The sequence below is a fragment of the Asparagus officinalis genome, chromosome 5 (genome assembly GCF_001876935.1).
Source record: "Asparagus officinalis chromosome 5, Aspof.V1, whole genome shotgun sequence".
NCBI classification, from domain to species: Eukaryota; Viridiplantae; Streptophyta; class Magnoliopsida; order Asparagales; family Asparagaceae; genus Asparagus; species Asparagus officinalis.
The window spans coordinates 88,841,260-88,863,401 of NC_033798.1; positions in this window are offsets into that span (position 1 = coordinate 88,841,260).

Genomic DNA, 22,142 nt, shown 5'->3' on the forward strand with positions numbered 1-22,142 from the left:
AATATTTCTATTGAATGGATTTATGGTAACGCCACACCTTCCTGAAGAAGTTTATAACGCCGACATAAACCTTAGTTCTATTCGAAGGAGATTCAATGGCATATCATCTCGGTCTTTAACCCATCCCGAACTCATACACAACCACCACAGAACACACGAAACATCAATTCCCACTGTTTACCAACTACCCATTTTGCAAATTGATTAAATCAGTTCCAATGCCACCTTCTCTACCTACCTGGCTCCGAAAGGTTCTCCCCAATTCTATCTGGAATGCGAGGTGACTTGTGTCTGTACATCAGTCTTAATACACCAAAGTACAAAATCCTATGCCTCTTCGAGTATCGTAAGCAAAGACCCATTATTTCTGCTCGATCATATTAACGAACAGAAACCCCCCTTTGAGTGATATATTATCTTACAACGAACAACACTCCCGCGGTTATACCTCTTTGCGCCTACCCTAACTCTCTATGCATGTCTATCCTTTGCAAATCCTTCTTACAGTTTAGGCACCACAACTCAAAACATTACCCTCCCGCATTCCCTCCAAACGAACACGAGAAGGTCCACCAAACAACTCCCGCCACCGAACTGATTACAACAACCTAATCAGTTATAGATCCTCAAACCCCTATCTATATACTCTACTCCATACTCATTATTATATATAACTACTATACTCAATATACCATACAATAGTTAGTATACCATATATATATATAATAATCTTATACTACCTATACTATATACATAAAAAAAATAATAAAAACAAATAATCAAATAAAAATAAACAATAATAAAAACCATAACAAAACAAAAATACACAAAAAAAAACATAACAAAAAAAAACAAACACCAATAACAAATAAACATATAAATAAAATAAAACAAAAATATCACTATATATATACCTATCACTTATACTACTATATACTACAAACTACATGTGAACCTGTGTGATATAATCAAGCCTATATACTGAAAGATAATATCATTTGAATCAATCTTGTAAAAGCATATACATAGGCAAATCCAATTTTTTCAAAGAAAACAAAAAAGAGAAATTTTTTTGTGATAAAAAATAAAATAAAATCTAAAAACAACCGTAAAGAGAAAAAGAAAAAGAAAGGAAAATCAAGAAAAATCAAGAAAATCAAGAAAAAAATAGACATACAATAGGAAAGGGTTATAGAATATACCCTTACCACTACTAGAAATATGAGTGTTAACCACGAAAATATAGTGACAAACATATCCGTCACTATACTTTCACTTATAGCGACAAAAATATCCATTGCTATATTTCTGTCTACAAAATATGTTATAACGATGGAAATGTAATTATTGGCGACGGAAAAATCCGGTCGTCATTAATTTCCCAAAATTTCTCGACAGAACATATCCGTTGTTATATATCCGATGTTAAAAATACTTTTAGCCACAAAAATGTCAAGGTATGGCGACGGAATTTTCGTCACTAAAAAGTTAAAAAAAATTAGCGTGGGCTTGCCCAAAAAATTTGGGCAGCCCGCACCCGAGATTGAATTTCCCCAAGCTCCTCTCTCCTTTTCCCCTCTCTCTTCATTCCCCCTTCTCCCTCCCTACCCCTTTCTCTTCATCGGCACTAGATGCGTCGCCAAATCCGACCCCCACCGTCACTGCCTTATTGACGACCTGTCGCTAACCTTGGTTGAAGCCGGCGTCATAATGCTTAATTAAGTCGAACGAACACTCCGAAGAGTATACGAGTATAAACTGCTTCTCATTCCTCCAACAGGTATATGAGGTTAAACTGCTCCATGCATACTCCAACAGGTATATGAGTCTAAACTATTTTCTTTCTTTCACGGGAAGTTCCTAGAGAGTGCCATGTCTAGTATTCTTAAGGATAGCCTGATCATCGAACTAAGTATAATATTAGACCCAGTTTCGCAAAGGAAGCTGGGGGTGGATGATTTATGTAACGGAAAGTTCCTGGAAGAATGTTATATGTAATATTCTTAGGGATAACCTGGTTATTATAAACAAAGTGATAAACACTAAACTCCCACTGTTAAAGTCTTGATATAGTACTCGGAATTTTAGTCTCCTGAGCATCGACGATTGTCAAACCCCATCGTGTTAAGTATTTGTCACTTAACAACAGAAACCCCCTTTGAGTGATTTTTACGAATCAACACTCCCGCGGTAATTTGTACTCCCACTCTTACTGTCTATTTTGTCAAACCTTCTTACAGTTAGGACTACAACCAAAATCCCCTCTCGATTCCTCCAACGAACGAGAGGTCCACAAATCGAGCGATCAAACCTTCCTATAGTTAGGATTATCTCAAACCTCCCACTCGGTCAAACCTTCCTACAGTTAGGGCCAAAACCAAAATCCCCTCTCGATTCCTTTCATGAATGAGAGGTTCACTTTCAAATCAAGTGATCAAACCTTCCTACAGTTGTGGTCACCTCAAACTCCTGCTTGGTCAAACCTTCCTACAGTTAGGGCCATAATCACAATTCACTCTCGATAAACGAGAAATTTACCTTTAGTTCGGTAATCAAACCTGCCGACAGTTAGGATTATCCGAATCTTTTCGATTCTCGGAGTGGAGATCCCACTCTTAGTTTCACTCTTCAGATTCTCGAGGTGGAAATCCTACTTTGAGTCTCCTTTGTAATTGGAAATAGAATATAAAATTCTTCCTTTCTAGTAACGGGTTTGTCTTTGCCCTAAGAGAAGACACCACCTTTTTAACTCTCATAATCCATGCTTAACACGTGTGAGGAATTTTATCCCGAAGGCTAAGTAGGGATAAGTCAGCGCCTAACACGCGTTGCCGGTTAGTCTTTAACCGTAAAAAGGATAAAAGCCCACATATTCGACATTATGGAAGGTTGTTATTAATAACACCATAATCTGTACCTCACACGTACGGAGAATTTTATCCCAAATCCTAAGTAGGGATAAGTCAACGCCTAACACGCATTGTCGGTTTAGTCTTTTACCGTTTGAAGAAGACACCAGAATACCAATCTGGGGCATTTTATCCCGAAACCTAAGTAAAGATAAGTCGGTATCTAACACGCGTTGCCGGTTAGTTCTTGACCGTAAAAAGAACAAAAGCCCACATATTCGACATTGTGGCTGGTTGTTATTAATAACACTGTAATTCGTGCCTTACACGCGAGGAGAATTTTATCCCAAATCCTTAGTAGGGATAAGTCAACGCCTAACACGCATTGCTGGTTTAGTCTTTCACCGATTGAAGAAGACACCAGAATCCAAATCTGGAGAATTTTATCCTGAAGCCTAAGTAAGGATAAGTCAGCGCCTAACACGCGTTGCCGGTTAGCCCTTGACCGTAAAAAAGGACAAAAGCCCATATATTCGACATTATGACAGGTTGTTATTAATAACATCATAATCCGTACCTTACACGCACGAAGAACTTTATCTCGACTCCTAAATAGAGATAAGTCAACGCCTAATACTCGTTGCCGGTTTAGTCTTCCGCCGATGATACGAGTTGCCGTGCGAGCACCCTTTGGTCGTGGAATTACCAAAAGGTGGGTTGAGAAGAGGATGACCAAAACACAAGAACAATTCAGTTTGGCGAAGGAAAATACCTTCTCTAGATTATGAAGAACAAAAGATTACAATATCTCTCTCACAATCTCACTCTAGAATTGAAGAACAAGCTCTCCAAATCTCAATCTAGAATCTAATCTCTCTTGATTAAACTCTCTGACCTAAAAAATGTTTAGAAACCCTAAAACAATCCCTTATATAGGTGTACAAACGTGGATGGTAGTTTGGTAAATAACCAGACCCAAAACCAACAGGAATTCGTGTGAACAGAATCCCAAACGAACCAGGAAACCCTCGATGAGTCGACTCATGACTGAGATGAGTCGACTCGACAGAAACTGGAGAAATCTCAATAACCAGCGATGAGTCGACTCATGACAGTCATGAGTCGACTCAACCTGATGAGTCGACTCATAACAGTCATGAGTCGACTCACAGGCTGAAAACTGGATACTTCGATTCTTTTGATCGTCGTCTTGTTCCACGCTTCCTCCTGTGTTCCCTTATACTGTTTGACACCCCCTATTCTCATGCTAGTATGAGAATCATCTATCCTCAAGCTCCCATGAGGATCGCTAAGTTCCGAAGAGAAGATACACCCGTATCATGTGTCCCCTCTTTAAGAACTTGAAGTCCCGTTCAAGTTAGAACTTCAGCTGAGGAAACTCTCGATCTCCTCCATCTTTTCTGCACCACCTGGCCTTGCTAGGAATTCGGTCTTGACGTCCGATCGGAAACAACTCATTCGTCCCGCGTCTCGTCATGGTCACCGTTCGCTCTAAGTTGCAATCCTTTGTCGTTGGCTTTTCTGGAAGTCTAATGCACAGCGAGACAAACTTCTTGCTTGCATTCACTAGTCTCTTCGCTCGCGTCACCGTCCCCAAGCTTGTCTCCTTCGGAAGAGATGCCGAACGAAATATAAACTTTACACCATCCTTAGTGAAGGTGTACTTCTGAGCCCGCCTCTCGTAGATCGCATATCTATCCCATAAGTACGGATTGCCCAGTATAATCTGACAAACATCCAATGGAACGACATCGCATGTGACCTCGTCAATATACGACTCGTGGAGCGCAAATCTGACAGTGCATTGATCAACTACACTCAGTTTCTCCTCCTTCTGAATCCACCCCAATGGATAGGGCTTCGGATGCTTGACCGTCTTCAGACCTAGCTTCTGCACCAATGCCTCGGATATCAAATTCTTTTCGCTGCCCGAATCAACAATGGCATTAACCAAACTAGTCTTCACTTGCAACTTAAGAACAAAGAGCTGCTCTCTCGGGTCGTCGTCCTCTTTCGTGGCCTGCTTTCCCGTCATAAGATTGAGACTGCTGTTGGGCTCTGTCATCCCCGGGACTTCCTTCGGACCTTGAGCTATCATGTATGCCTTTTTCTCCTCCTTCTTCTTCAACCCTCTTGGTTTGAGATGAGGATACTTCTCCCAGCACCGATCAGCTTCGTGCCCTGTCTTCTCGCAGTGACTACAAATCAGCCCTGCTTTCCCTGGATCACCCTTTTTCTTCTCCTCCTTAGATTGAGAACCACTAGACTCGCCTCCCGTCTGTTTGGAGTCTCCCTTAGCCTCGTTGCCCTTCTTTTGCCTACCCTCAATGGCAATGGCCTTCACGCTCGCCTCTGCAATTGATTCCACCGTGAATAGCCTCATCTCCTTTTGGATGTGATCGCTCAAACCCGCCATATACTTCATAAACACGGAATATTCTTCTGTCGCAATGTTGAGGACCATCGCCTGCTGCTGGAACTCCGTAGTGTATTCTTGAACGGTTTGATTGACCCTTTGGCACTAGCCGTATCACTTGTACCAACGTTCTTCAAGGAATCCCACCGAATAGAACTGTTTCCTAAGTAGCTCCTTGAACTTGTTCCACGACACCGCCTTCTTCTCCTGTTTGCAATAAGATTTCCACCACGTCAACGCGTGCCCTGAAAGCTTCAAAGTCGCGAACACAATCTTCTCTTTCGACGAATAGCCATAAAGAGTAAAATACGTCTCCATCCGCTCGATCCAGTCATCAAGCCTCTCGACGTCAACACTCCCATCATAAACAGGAATCTTCTTACCACCTTGATGCAATACAGTCTTAATGGTCTCCTCCTCGTCGGAATCTGAATCTACTCTTTCCACATCGGACTCAACAATTTTCTTCGAAGAAGATTCACCTTGTTTGCCACCTCCATGGATAAGACTGACGAGTTGTGTGAGAGTCGAACCTATCGTATCGATCTGCTTCTCTAATGCATCAATCCTCGTTGAATTGTCTCCTTCAGCCATCTTCTTCTTCCTTAAAACTCGGACTCCTTCCAATGAAATAAGGATCTCGCCAAGCTCCTTGTATTGGGATCGAGTAAGGACCATACACAGGATGCCCCTTCACCGGATCTGAGGCTCTGATACCAACTTGATACGAGTTGCCGTGCGAGCACCCTTTGGTCGTGGAATTACCAAAAGGTGGGTTGAGAAGAGGACGACCAAAACACAAGAACAATTCAGTTTGGCGAAGGAAAATACCTTCTCTAGATTATGAAGAACAAAAGATTACAATATCTCTCTCACAATCTCACTCTAGAATTGAAGAACAAGCTCTCCAAATCTCAATCTAGAATCTAATCTCTCTTGATTAAACTCTCTGACCTAAAAAATGTTTAGAAACCCTAAAACAATCCCTTATATAGGTGTACAAACGTGGATGGCAGTTTGGTAAATAACTAGACCCAAAACCAACAGGAATTCGTGTGAACAGGATCCCTAACGAACCAGGAAACCCTCGATGAGTCGACTCATGACTGAGATGAGTCGACTCGACAGAAACTGGAGAAATCTCAATAACCAGCGATGAGTCGACTCATGACAGTCATGAGTCGACTCAACCTGATGAGTCGACTCATAACAGTCATGAGTCGACTCACAGGCTGAAAACTGGGTACTTCGATTCTTCTGATCGTCGTCTTGTTCCACGCTTCCTCCTGTGTTCCCTTATACTGTTTGACACCCCCTATTCTCATGCTAGTATGAGAATCATCTATCCTCAAGCTCCCATGAGGATCGCTAAGTTCCGAAGAGAAGATACACCCGTATCAGCCGAGTGAAAAAGACATCAGAATTCGAGTCTGGGGACTTTTATCCCGAATCCTAAGAAGGGATAAGTCAACGCCTAACACGCATTGTCGAGTAGTCTATTCCCTTGAGAAAGACGAAGTCTACGTATTTAATACCGTAGCACTAAAAGGGTTAACTCTTTTAGCACAACGTTACATGCGGAACGGACTTAAACAATCCGTATGCAAGCCCGATTCAAACGGTAATTGATAAAGGCACGTCAAATCCATTAATGGCTGAGGATTTGTCAAAAATCTTGAGTCTGCATCTGATACATGCGGCCGGGTAGTCTATTCCCATGAGAAAGACGAAGTCTACGTATTCAATATCGTTGTACTAAAAGAGTTAAATCTTTTAGCACAACATCACATGCGAAATGGATTTAAACAATTCGCATGCTAGCCCGAATCAAACGGTAGTCGGTAAAGGCTCATCAAACCCGTTGATGGCTGAGGGTTTGCCAAAAATCTTATGAATGTGAGAGTCATTGACGCATCAGCCCCATTAGTTGGTCTCGTGATTCGAGCATCCAACAACTTCGGGATAAGATCCATATCTACAGACGAATCAGCTTTAACAATTGGTCCTACATCCCTAATTATTAGGACCGCCATGCTCCAATACCTTAAGATGTTAAACTATGTAGACTCCAGCAAACGTACGAGTATAAACTGTGTTAACGCCGGGCGATCTGAAATCCTAAGGTCAATGCCAGTCAACGCGTGATCCTAGGTCAACGCCACTCAACGCGTTGCGATGAAAAGTCAACGCCGGGCGATCTAAAACCCTAAGATCAACACCGGTCAACGCGTGACCCTAGGTCAATGCCACTCAACGCGTTATGACGAAAAGTCAACGCGTAACCCTAGGTCAACACAGATCAACGTGTTGCGACGAAAAGTCAATGCCGGGCGATCCAAGTCAATATCGTTCAACGCATAGCCCTAAGTCAATATATTGTGACAGAGATAGTCAGTTCTAAGTCAACTCGATGACACGAGCCAAAATCAACTCACTAATTTTTGATTTGAGACTTTGACGACGGCAAGACGATAAACGCAATGCCTGAAAATTTTTAGCTATTCGTTAAAATATTGAATAGATTGAAAATCGAAGGAGTCAAGAATCAAAGCTAACTACAGGTCCTTTTATACCGACTAAAGGTTGGACCAATCATATCCAAATTATTTTAGGCTCATCTATAAAAAAACGAGACTGAAACACTTTGGAGGGGGTATCTGTAGGCATCAAAAATTACCTATAGGTCCCCGCAGGACATTGCTGTAGGCGTCAAAAATTTCCTATACATCCCCGCACGTGGCTCGAAATAGAGAGAAGATGATGAACATCACTATTTAAGTCACATAAGCTAATTTGACGATGGCAAGCGCATGAAGTGAGTCGACAAACCATGCAAAACAACGGAACGTCGGAATAACGGAAGCACGAATGGACCGGGAGCTCCGCATCACTTACGAAAGACGCAGCACCCCTCATGTCCTGTCTACTTCACATATGATTCAACCATGGGAGCTTATTGATCTCCTCGTTAGCTTTCCGACGCATTTTGAACCACATAATTCCGAGTTTGGACGATGAAGATACGGTGAAAACAGACGGAACGCGTGAAATCAAGTTCAGGCCAAAGTTTGGCCCAGACACCAAGTGGTGTCTCGGCTAAAGCTTGGCCGAGACACCAAATGGTGTCTCGGCCAAAGCATGGCTGAGACACCCACGAGTGTCCGCAGCAAAACGAGACTGAAACACTTTGGAGGGGGTATCTGTAGGCATCAAAAATTACCTATAGGTCCCCGCACACGAATCGAGACAGAGAGAAGATGATAAACGTTACTATTCAAGTCACAGAAGCTCATTTGATAATGGCAAATACATGAAGTGAGTCGACGGACCATGCGAAATAACGAAACTTTGGAATAACGGAAACATGAACTAATCGGGAGCTCCGCATCACTTACGAAACACGAAACACCCCTTGTGTCCCGTTTACTCCACATGTGATTCAATCATGGAAGCTCGTAGATCTCCTCATCGGCTTTCCAACGCATATTAAATCGCGTAATTCCGAGTTCGGATGATGAAAATACAGCAAAAACAGACGGAATATACGAAACTAAGCCCCGAGCCAAACAAAGATACCCGTAGGTGTCTCGGGTTGGCCGAGACACAAAATGGTGTAGCTTGGCCGAGACACCAAATGGTGTCTCGGCCAAAGCATGGCTGAGACACCCACGAGTGTCCGCAGCCCTAAAAATCTGTTTTTGGCTGTTTTGAGCCGTTTTTCGACCGTTAACCACCTGAATTTGTTCCAACTGATAAAATATCATCCAAGAACGTGGTTAAGTGGTTACAACTGAGGATAAGAGTGAATCAACCATTCTTATCTAAAAACAGAGCTCCCGAAGCCTATAAATATAGCCCCAGTACTTTCATTTTTCCAGATCTGGAATTCTCGAGCGTTGGCGAAGCCCTGCCGAACTGAAGACTGAAGGAGAACGAATTTCAAAAGAGAGGAGGAGATCGGATCGAGTTCTTCGGCGCAAGAAAGGAGAGTTTGTCAGATCTGTAGTTCCCGTGTTCTTCCCTTAAGATTACCCCGTTATGTAATCTTAAGAAGAGTAATTATCTCGCTGTTGCCGAGATAGTTACTTCGGCTTTTTGATTCCTTCGTGAATCGACGAAGCTTCGGATCTGATCTGATCGTCCGGTGGTCCACGGATATTGACTTCCCCGTCACAGGCCAAGAACCCACACAAGTAAGAGCCGATAAACGATTCTTGTGTTTATTTTCAAGAGAGTTATAATTTTTTTATTTTTGTTATTTGAATTCGTTGTAAACGACTAAAGTTATAATAAAATCGATAATGAAGGCGACTTTTGACGGAAACATCTTTATAAGCGAAAATCACGCCCATAACTGCTTGAATAATGGCAATTAAATATGGTTGAAGCAGTTACAAACTACCAAATCAAGCTGCCACCCATTAAACATCAGGAGGAAGCTAATAAGATATCGGACCCAAAATACTGTACGTACCACAGGAGAGTTCTACATCCAATCAAGGCTTGCTTCGTTGTAAAAAATAGAATCCAAGCCTTGATTGACGCTGGCATCATAATAGTGAAACAAGCCAAATGAGAAGTGTGAAAACTCCAAAGAGTATACGAGTATAAACTGCTTCTCCATTACCTCCAACTAGTATATGAGGCTAAATTGTTTCCTACCTTTGACAGGAAGTTCTTGGAGAATATTACACATAATATTCTTAAGGATAACCCTACTTCCTTCGAAAGGTATACGAGGTTAAACTGCTTCCATTATTTCCAACAATGGAAAATTCCTAGAGAATATTACTCTTAGTATTATTAAGGATAACCCGACAATGTGACCGAATACAATTAGATTCAGGTTCGCCAAAGAACTAGGGGTGGAATACCTTAATGCATTCCAATGGGAAGTTCCTGGAGAATTCCTGGAGAATACTACACATGGTATTCTTAAGGATAATCCAAAACTGATTATTCAAGGTGAAAACCAATCCTCGGAATAATTCATTCTTAATCATGATTAAGAACCTACCACTATGGCTATATAATCATTTCCAAGATGATTAAAACCCTCACACTGTGACTTTTGGAGCACTCTTTCGTTAAGATAAGATTCAATGATTGCATATGGTCAATCTTTCCTCACAAAACTCCTAGGGTGTAATTGTGAAGTTCTTAATGATTCACGGTCCTCCACCATAAAATTTCTCACTAATCAAATTAATTGACAATGGGTCCACTAAAATTCTTCACGATTAAACCCATTCAAACTCCCACTGTCTAAGCCTTTAACACTCCACTTTTGAAGTCCTGACACAACATCCAAAATTTTAATCTGCTGATCCATGGTGATTATCAAACCCCTTCGTGTTAAGTCCTAACCACTTGACACCAAAAATCCCCACCGAGTGGTTTGAACAAGTTAACATTCCCACTGTTATTTATACCTCCACTCCCACTGCCTATTTGGTCAAACCTTTAAACAGTTAGGGCCAAAGCCAAAATTTCCTCTCAATTCCGTTCATGAATGAGAGGTCCACTTCTAAATTAAACGATCAAACCTTTAAGCAGTTAGGGTCATCTCAAACCCCCTATTTGGTCAAACCTTTAAACAGTTAGGGCCAAAGCCAAAATCCCCTCCCGATTCCTTCCATGAATGAGAGATTCACTATCAAATTGAATGATCAAACCTTTAAAAAGTTAGGGTCGTCTCAAACTCCTATTTGGTCAAACCCTTAAACAGTTAGGGTTAAAGCCAAAATCCCCTCTCGGTTCTTTCCATAAACGAGAGGTCCACTTTCAAATTAAACGATCAAACATTTAAATAGTTAGGGGCATCTCAAACTCTCACTTGATCAAACCTTTAAACAGTTAGGGCCAACGCTAAAATCCTCTTTCAATTCCTTCCATGAACTAGAGGTCCACTTTCAAATTGAACGATCAAACTTTTAAATAGTTAGGGTCATCTCAAACTCCCACTTGGTCAAACATTTAAATATAGGGCCAAAGCCAAAATCCCATCTCGATTCCTTCCATGAACGAGAGGTTCACTTTCAAATTAAATGATTAAATCTTTAAACAGTTAGGGTCATCTCAAACTCTTATTTGGTCAAACCTTTAAATAGTTAGGGCCAAAGCCAAAATTCCCTTTTGATTCCTTCCATGAACGAGAGGTCCACTTTCAAATTGAACGATCAAACTTTTAAACAGTTAGGGCCGTCTCAAACTCCTATTTGGTTAAACCTTTAAATAGTTAGGGTAAAAGCCAAAATCCCCTCTTGATTCCTTCTATGAATGATAGGTTCACTTTCAAATTGAACGACCAAACCTTTAAACAGTTAAGATCGTCTCAAACTCTCATTTGCTTAAACCTTTAAACAGTTAGGGCCAAATCAAAAATCCCCTCTCGATTCCTTTCATGAATGAGAGGTCCACTTTCAAATTGAACGATCAAACCTTTAAACAGTTAGGGCCGTCTCAACTCCTATTTGGTCAAACCTTTAAACAGTTAGGACCAGAACCAGAATTTGCTTTCGATAAATAAGAGTCTTCCACCCACATCAGGCGATCAAACATTCCTACAGTTAGGGTCATTTCAAAATTCTTGCTTGGTCAAACTTTCAAACAGTTAGGCTGAAGTCGGAATTTTATCTCGATAAACGAGAAATTCATTCTTAGATTAGGTAACCAATCCTATAAAAGTTAGGGTTATCTGGATCTTTTCGATTTTTAGAGTGAAGATCTCACTCTTAGTTTCAATTTCTAGATTCTCGAAGTGGAGATCCCACTTTGAGTTTTTTTTACAGCAGGAGAGAGAATAAAAAAAATTCTTTCTCTCTAGTACCGGGTTTGTCTTTGCCCCAAGAGAAGACACAATCTCTAAAATCCATGCCTCACATGCTTGGGGTGTAGGCATCAAAAATTGCGTATAGGTTCCCGCATGCAGCTCGAGATGGAAAAAAGATGATGAATGTCATTATCCGAGTCAGAGAGGATTATTTGACGTTGACATGCACGTGAAGAAAATCGACGAAGCGTACTAATCAACGGGACGACAGAATAATGAAGAGATGATCCGATGGAGAGTTACATTTTGCTCACGTAATCATTCAGAGATCAGACTGGGGAGTTATGGGGAAAACAATCAATGCGCGCTAAACGGCGTCTCGATCGAAACCAAGACAAGCATTGTATCTCGGCTAAGGCTGAGACACACTTTGTGTCTCGGTCAAGGCGAAAACACAGAGCATGTATCGTGCCTAATAAACCTATTTTTTTGTCGTTAACCGCCCAAATTTTGGTATATTCTGATCCAAATCCTCTCCAACTGATTTGAAGATATCTTGGAATGTGGTTAAGTGGTTACAACTAAAGATGAGAGCAAATTAACTATTTTTATCTGAAAACCGAGCTTCTCAAGCCTATAAATATGGCCCTAGGGCCTTCATTTACACAGATCCGAAATTCTAGAGTCTCGACGAAGGCCTGTCGAATTGAAGAGCGAGGAGCACGAATTTCAGAGAGGAGAAAGAGATCTTGGCAAGTTCTTCAGCACAAAGAGAGGAAGAGTTCGAGAGATCTGCATCTCGTTCATTCATTTCCCTTGAGATCGCACCTAGCTATGATTCTCGAGAAGAGTGATTGTCTCGCTGTTGCTGAGATAGTCACTTTAATTTCTTGTCTTCTTTGCAAGGTAATAAAATCTTTATTTGGATCTGATCAGTTAGTGGTCCACAGATAAACCCCAGTACCGACAAAGATCCCGCATAAGCGGAAGACCGATAAACGATCTCTCTGCATGTGTTCTCAGGAAGTTATCTGTTTTATTTTCATTATAAGAGAAGTCTTATAAAAAGATTGAATTTTCTTTATTTTGAATCATTGTAATGCCTGAATTTGTAATGGATTCGAAAGTAATGAAACTGATTTCCGATATGAACATGCTGGCGGCCACAGTGGGAGCCAACAACCTCGCTGCCGAGACTGTCGTGCCGTAGCCGCTGATCAAGATCCATGTGGATGAAGAGGTTAAGTATGAGTTTGACCAACAGAAGTTCGAGGAGTATATCTCCTCCTCCTTCAGATCTTCCTCCCCTTACAAGTGCAGGAAGACCACTTACTTCAAGAAGGTTCGTTGGTCTTTAGATCTGAGGACTCAGGGTGACAATCTTCACCCAAGTGATTCGAAAGTAATGAAACTGATTTCCGATATGAACATGCTGGCGGCCACAGTGGGAGCCAACAACCTCGCTGCCGAGACTGTCGTGCCGTAGCCGCTGATCAAGATCCATGTGGATGAAGAGGTTAAGTATGAGTTTGACCAACAGAAGTTCGAGGAGTATATCTCCTCCTCCTTCAGATCTTCCTCCCCTTACAAGTGCAGGAAGACCACTTACTTCAAGAAGGTTCGTTGGTCTTTAGATCTGAGGACTCAGGGTGACAATCTTCACCCAAGTGCTATTGAAGACTCCTCCACAGCGTCCAAAAAAACTGGATCTGTTGCTCGCCACAACTCCTCAAAAGTCAAGGAGTTGCCCGCTGAAAGCGCACCAGTGCTGATGAAGAGGACTCGTCAGAGGCGCCGCTAATGTCTTGCCCGACAATTCGCTAAGGCTTTAGAGTAGGTGAATGGATTCTGATACCAAGCAGATCTATAGTTTAGAAAGCACCAAGTGGCTAAGCAGTCGCCACAACAAGCATCAAGATCCTCCTCCCAACAGTCGACTAATTAATAGGTTCATGTCAAACGAACTCGTTCTACTCTCAAGGAGCGCATTCGGAACCACCACGTACTTCTTGCGCATGCCCGGATCCTTGTGCATAAGGAACAAGAGTTGCAAAAAGAAGAGATGGGCAAAGAGCCACCAAGATCTAAGCAGGTTTGGGTGCCGAAGGCCAAAACAACACCTACAACTGGTCTAAAAACAACTAAGGAACCTCTACCTGACAAGAGACACCAATCGTGTCTCTTACTCAATTCCAGCTCAGAGGCTGTTTTCCAGCCTTCGTCAATTTCAGATCCTGCTCCTTCTGCTCCCGCACCTCCGGTGAAGCCCTACGACAGCTTGGATCTCTCCAAGTTCTGAATTCCGCTAAAGGATCGCCTTAATACTCTATCTGAAGATCAAGGCAAAGCTCCTGTTAAGGAACATTTGGGTTCGCTAAATGATTCCCGAGCAAATATCCAGACTAGGAGTCATACGCGACCTTCCAACAAACTAATTCCCATAACCACCCGCTTGGGAGTACATGTGAAAAACCAGGAGCCCTTTAGGGTTTCACCCTCACAAAGGTATGATTCCAAATGTGTAGCTCCTACGAATGCCAACAAGACATTGCTTATTCAGAAGAAAACGTGTCTGACAGAAGACGACGTTATACCTAATAAACAGCCAATAGGTTGCTCCGGCCACAACGCTGAAGAGTTGTACTATCGGGCTAGGGGTAAGTCTCAAAAGAAAAATACCCTAGAAATAGATTCTCACTGTCCTTGTGAGAGGCTAATCAGGACAGTATTATCATAATGTAGCTGCCCCAAGATCGCTCTATGGAGGGTTTCGATATTCGAAAGGATCTCTATTGAAGCGTCCAAACCTAAACTAAGGCATTTCCGTAAAAACAGATCAGCCGGTCAGGGTGGCGAACTTCTAGTAGTCACTATTAACATGGTCGATAAAGGAAAGTCTACACGACACTTTAGTCCCAAACCTTTCCCAGAGGTATCCTAGTGCATAACTCGGCTACGGTCAATAACTATTAGACTAAGGGATTATTAGAGAATTCAAAGAGGGCATTCCTCAGATGATAAAGCATCAAATACAAACTCTGTAATCGCTTCTGATAATATAACGTCTAGTGTAGGACGAACTCGAGAAGCGTTCATGGATTCCACTGAACAAGTGGCTTAGCTGCTTCAAGAAGCTTTGGCCAAGTAGAAATAAGAATTTAAAGCTGAGATGGAGTTAACCATGCAGCGGATGAGGGAGTTACGTGACCAACAACTTCAATTCTTATCAAACCAATTAGGAGAATCAAGTCATCACAATCGCGTCAGTAGCGACTTAGATGTGGAGGAAGACCACAACACTAATACGCCTCCCAACGATAATACCAACACTGGGGATGGCCCCACCATTCCTCCTCAAAATTGACTGAAGAAAGATGTAGGCGAAGATCTAAAAACGAAGGACCTTGAGAGCAAGATCAATGCTTTGATGTCTTCTCAAGAGGTAAAGACGACCATCATTCTGTGTCCTTATCCGAGGGAGTGAATTGATTCCGTATCCGGCGAAGTTCAACCTGATTAACTTCACGTCATTCGACGGAAGGGGGTTTCTCACTCAATACTTGATTTACTCTAAGTCCCACTTAGGCATTATTTCAGATAATGAACCTCTAATGGTACGATCATTCGTTAGGACCTTTCATGTGGCCGCCTTCGATTGGTACCGCCGTCTCAAGCTAGGAAGTATCAATAGCTTGGATGACATAGAGATGACACAGAGAGTATGTTTCTCACCAATTTCTTTGATGACGACATTGAGGTGTCAATCGGAACGCTGTTTGATGAGAAGCAAAAGGATGAAGAATCGGTCGAAAACTTCGTTAAGCGCTTTCGGAATAAGGTGATGAACTATTAAGATCTAGTCATGGAGGAATTTATCCTCTAAACATGTCATAACAACCTTTCCTTGGATGTGATGGAAGCTATGGGCGTCGCACCATCCAAGACTTGGAAAGAGTTGAAAGTACGCGGGGTGTAAGTCAAACGTTTCCTCAAAAGGAAGAAGGCTAAAAGAGGTCAACCTGCGACTAATGCCCTAAAATAGAACTTCACCCCTCATGGTAAAGGGAAGGCACAAGCGAATGCGGTGGATGTAAATCAGATATTCTAATTGTAACAACAGACACAACAACAAGTGCCCAAGCAACAATCACCTCAATGGCTGCAACGATCTCCAAGGCAATAGAAGGCTTCTGAGCTGAAATTCCTAAAGGAATACTCCTTTAAGGAAGACGGGGTCCCCAGTTTCTTCAAATACTTGTTGGAGAATGACAAGATTAATCTACCTCCAATCACCGATCACGAGGGAGCTAAGAAGACTACGGATCCGCGGTACTATGCGTTCCACAGAGCAGTTCATCATCCCACCAAGATGTGCTACGCTCTTAAGGACAAAATTCAAGCCTTGATTGACATTGGGATTATCACTGTAAAGCAATCCAAGAAAAAGAAAGTGAGTGCAAACACAATAAGCATTAGTTTCAGCTCTGTTCCGCTCACGTTGTTTCAACCAGAACCTATGACAAAGGTAGGGATGAGGATGGTTAATGAAGATCCTCATGGACAACACCAGAAAGGACTAGTACCACACTAGGCTCCCAACAGTGAAATTCTTTGGGTTCATACTGATCTACTTCAAGATGAGCAATGGACAGGAACCTCCTCCAAGAAGAAATCTAAGTCCAAAGGTAAGGAGAAATCTTGTTGTGCCACTACAGCTATTTCGAAGGAAAATGACGAAGGAATCCTTACCTTCCTACCTTCCAATGATGAGCATGAAGCTTTTGTTACCAGCGAAGAACTGGCCTTTGCCACTAGAAGTGAAAACGAATATCAGCTCGACTATTCCAAGATGGCCAATCAGCCAGCTAAACAGGGGGTGGTTATGACCACTCCTAATCTTTCTGAAGGAACTACTCGGCAGCAGTCAACCCCTAAACAAAAGGAGACTACAGCCAAGTAGAAAGATAAAGAACCCCAGCATCAAGAGGTTCAGAACCCGAAGCAGTCTCAATTCAATCGTCCGATTGGAGGAGATAAACCGAGGAATTCGAACACTTCATACTGCTTCAATGTTATGGCCCAACTGGCTAACATCCTAGTGAGGATAATACTATACGAGTTATTGCGTTTTTCCAAAGACACCAGAGAGGCCCTGTAAGAAGCCCTGACCGATTCCGATGTATTCCTCACCCAGATCAAGCCGATCCCCGAAGAACCAGAGTCTTTAGCTCAACACTACAACCTTACAGCCAAACAATTCCCTTCCATCACCTTCACAAGGAAAGATATGCAAGTAAGAAATTCAAAGTATGACAGACATTTCTACTTCACTGGATACATTGGCTCGAGCGTTGTTAACCGGATCCAAATCGATCTGGGTTTCGTTGTTAGCATCATGCCGCTTCGACTGATGTACAGCCTCGGGATTCTAACCAGCAAGTTGGCCACCATAGGTACTGTCATCTACTGGTTTAATACCAGTGGGACAAGACCATTGGGTAAAATCCGAGTAAAGTGCCAGCTTGGAGATCTAAAATCTGAAGTCACATGTTATGTGATAGACGTAGAAACCTTCTATAACTTACTATTATGTTGATACTAGATCCATGGTAACGTTATAGTTCCTTCTATCCTCCATCAGTGTCTCAAGTATGTAGATACTAATAATGAGGTCAAGATGATGGTCGCAGATAAGCAACCGTTTAAGGAATTATAAAACTATTTTATCGATTCTCTTCTTTACGGTGCTAAGTTCGACACTAAACCATCGGTCAAAGGTACAGACATTAGAGAAGAAGCTGACACCGAGACTGGGCTTGATTACAATGGAGGTTTTGTATTGAATGACATTGTATCATTTATAATCAATCTTGATGGTGGAGAATTATCAGATGGTAGCTGTAATTGGCAATTTACCAAAGAATCAATAAATAATGATTTAGAGTACTCGCCTTATCTTGATAAGATAATGAAGTGATTATACGATGATCTCGATTTACACATGCCACTCCTATCATCTTACATGGCAAAAAAGCGTATCCAAGACTCTTTTGGGACGACCCTTGTCATTCTTGCTAAGAAAAAGGGTCAAAAGGAGATAATTTACGGGAAAGGTGAGATGTCTCTAATGTCGAACCATATTTCGAGAGATGATAGTGACGATGAGAAGCCTACTCCTCACTTATCTAAGTATAGTTCAAAAGCGTGTGACCTCATGGAAAAGTGGGGATACAATCTAACACTTGGAGAAGGATTTTGCTTCGGTCGAGGTCCTCGAGTTCCGACTAAGGCTGCATATGTCCCATAAGGGAAACCTGATAATTACTACAGGTATAGAAGATGTCTAGGTTATGTCTCTTCGTTATGTCTCTTCATAAGAGGACGAATGCTGTTTGCCAGCCTTGGAGAGATGCTCAAAGAGCTGATGTTGAATATGACCACGGTATCCCGCCATAATTAAGGAAGATGACCAACTGCCAACTTAGGAAGATCATTGGATCCATTACCTAAATATCCAATATGGCGACCGGTATGAGCAAAGAGAACCTCCCACTGAGGATAAAGTGGTCCAAGTAAACATGGGCGACGAAGCCAATCCGAAACCTATATTCATCAGTGATAGCCTTTCACTAGACGAGAAAGAAGAATTGATTGTTCTCATCAGAGAATATATCAATGTTTTTACCTGCAACTATGAAGACATGCCAGGACTTGATCCGAACGTGGTGATGCATCACCTCAACATCAAATCGGATGCCAAACCAATCAACCAATAGCAAAGATGCTTTTGCCTAAAATTATGGAGGCGATTGAGGTTGAAGTAAAAAAGCTAATCAATTCAGGCTTCATCCGGGAAGAGCAACATCCCGACTGGCTCGCGAACATCGTTCCGGTTCTTAAGAAGAATGGAAAAATTAGGATTTACATCAATTTCAGAGACCTGAACACCGCCTGCCCAAAAGACGACTTTCCTCTCCCTATCACGTGTGTCATCATCGACAACACGTGTTGGTTCAACATAATTTTATTTATGGATGGATTCTCAGGATACAATCAAATCAAGATGTATCCGGATAATGATAAAGATACCGCCTTCAGGATACCTCTTGGTATCTTCTGTTACACAGTCATGCCCTTCGACTTGAAGAACGTAGGCGCTACTTACCAATGAGCAATGACGAAGGTTTTTTAGGAACACCTCCGAAAAACCGTCAAGTGCTACGTTGATGATTTGGTCATTAAATGCTGCAATACAGATGACCACATTAAAGACTTGAGGACAATGTTTGATCTCATGCGAAGTCATCAATTGAAGATGAACCCTATCAAGTCTTTCCTCGAAATGTCCAGTAGCAAATTCCTTGAGTTCATCATTACCAAGAAGGGCATCTATATTAATCCTGACAAAGTAAAGGCGATAAATGAATTGCAACCCCCGTGAAACCTCAAGAAACTTAGGGGACTACAAGGAAGACTGGCTTACATCCGGAGATTCATTTTGAACTTGTTCGAGAAATATCAACCATTCTCGATGCTCACAAAGAAGGGCGTATCTTTTATCTGGGACGATGCCTGTCAGAAGGTATTTGAAGATATCAAGGCATATCTCTCAAATCCTCCTATTCTCATAGCACCGAAGTCAGGTAAATTATTTTGATTTACATCAAGGCGATGAACCACTCGTTAAGTGCTTTAATTGCACAAGACGATGACAACGGTCGAGAGCAGGCAACATATTACCTAAGTCGAACTTTGGTAGGTGCCAAATCTTGGTACCCAATGATAAAAAATGAATGTCTAGCATTGGTGTTCACCATCCAGAAGATACGACACTACCTCATCGGGCAGACAATTTACGTCATCTCAAACATTAATCTAGTCCGGGTTTTCATGACGCAACCGGCCTCCATGAATTGGCGGTTAGCAAAATGGGTCATTCTCCTATCCCAATACGACTTGCATTTTAGGCAACAGAAGTCGATTAAAGGACATACATTTTGTGATCTTCTAGCAGTTAACCCTACAACATATACAGTCGAATTATATGAAAATCTACCCGATGAAACTCATGGAAGTCAACACTACCTTGCATCAACAGGTGTGGCAATTTTACTTCGATGGGACTTCCAGAGTGACTAATACGGCAAGCGCTCCTGGTAAATCTAGAATTTCTGCAAGAGTCAGAGTTGTCCTAGTTTTCCCGGAGAAGCATGTGATATCCCGAGCCTACTCATTAATATGGAAATATTCCAACAACGTAGCCGAATATAACAAGCTACTCATGGGACTTTGTTTCGTCAAATAGATGGGGGTCGAATATCTCGAAGCTTTTGGTGATTCCAAACTAATAGTCAACTAAATACGTGTAGAGTACGAAGTTAAAAACAAGAGTCTGATTCCGTACCATAAGGCGGCCATCGAGATGGCAGACTCTTTTGAAAGATTTTTCATTGATTATATCCTGTGTTTCCTACATGCATATGTAGATACACTGATAACATTAGCAGTATCTCTGGCACAGCCTCCTAAAATGGAACAATTGGTCACCGTGAGAACTCACCAGCTCTTCATACCAGAGTGCGCCTTGGATGCCAAAGAATCACACGTGACCAGAATTGAACTCAAACCCCAAGACTGGTGTTTCCCTATTATCGATTATGTCTTGCACGATATTTTACCGAAAGATATAAAAGAAAGAGACTCGGTCCAGCGAAGAGCACCAAGATTTTATTATAATACAGCAACCCAGATATTGTATCGTCGCACATACAACGGTTTGTTACTCCGAGTTCATTCAACCAAAGAGGCGGAGGAGGCTCTTAAGGAATCGCATGATGAAATCTGCGATGCATATTAGCTCGGTCCCAAGCTCTACGATCGTCTCAGAAGAATGAGATATTATTGGCCAACCATGATCAAGGACGCAATTGACTACGACCGACGGTGTCACACATGCTAAGTGCATACAAATTACATGCACCAACCCCCGAAGCACTTGCACCCTTCGTCCACTTCATGGACATTTGAGACATGGGGAATGTACATTGCTAGTCCTACCTTCCCACTATCAGTTAAAGGCGACTGCTTTATTCTAGAGATTACTGACTACTTCTCTAAGTGGGCTAAAGCTATTCCGCTCAGAGAAGTAAAGACGAGCAACGTCATCGCGTTCATCAAACACCATATCATTTATTAATATGGTGTGCCGAAGCGAATCATGCATGACAATGGCCCTCAGTTTGTCAGTAACGCCTTCATCAAATTTTGTGGGAAGTTCAGGATTGAAGACGTTTCATCAACGATATACAACCCACTGCAAATGAATTGGCTAAAACTTTGAATAAGACAATCATAAAGATTTTGTTGAAACTCGTGAGAACCAACAAATGAGACTGGGACGATAAACTTGGTGAAGCTTTCTAGGCCTATCGCATGACAGTCTGCACATCTACTGGTGCAACTCCATATTCCATGGTATACGGATGTGAAGCCGTCCTCCCATTAGAGATTCAGATTCCCTCCCTGCGTATTGCTCTCGCAGTGGGGATGACAACTAATAAACAACATCAGAAATGTCTTGAAGAACTCAAGATGTTAGATGAAAAGCATTTAGAAGCCCAACAGTAAATTCAATTTTATCAAGCCAGAATCTTCAGGGCTTTTGGTAAGAAAGTCCGATAGCGAAGCTTTAAGGAAGGAGACTTAGTCCTTGCCGTTCGACGACCAATGATTCTCAATTCTAAGAAGAAAAGAAAACTCCAACCCAAATGAGAAGGACCATTCGTGGTAGAAATAGTTTACTCAAACGGCGCATATCGTTTGGTCACCCAAAACGATGAAAAACTCATGATGGTAATAAATGAGAAGTTCCTGAAGAAGTACTATCCCTAGTACGTTTGGGATAACCTATTTAATAGGAAGTTCCTGGAGAATACTATACAGTGTATTCTTAAGGATAAACCAAAACCTATTGATTCTTAATCATGATATATATAAAAATGATTAAGAACCTCCTATTGTGACTATTTAATCATTTCCAAGATGATTAAAACCCTCTCACTATGATTTTCAAAACGCCTTTCGC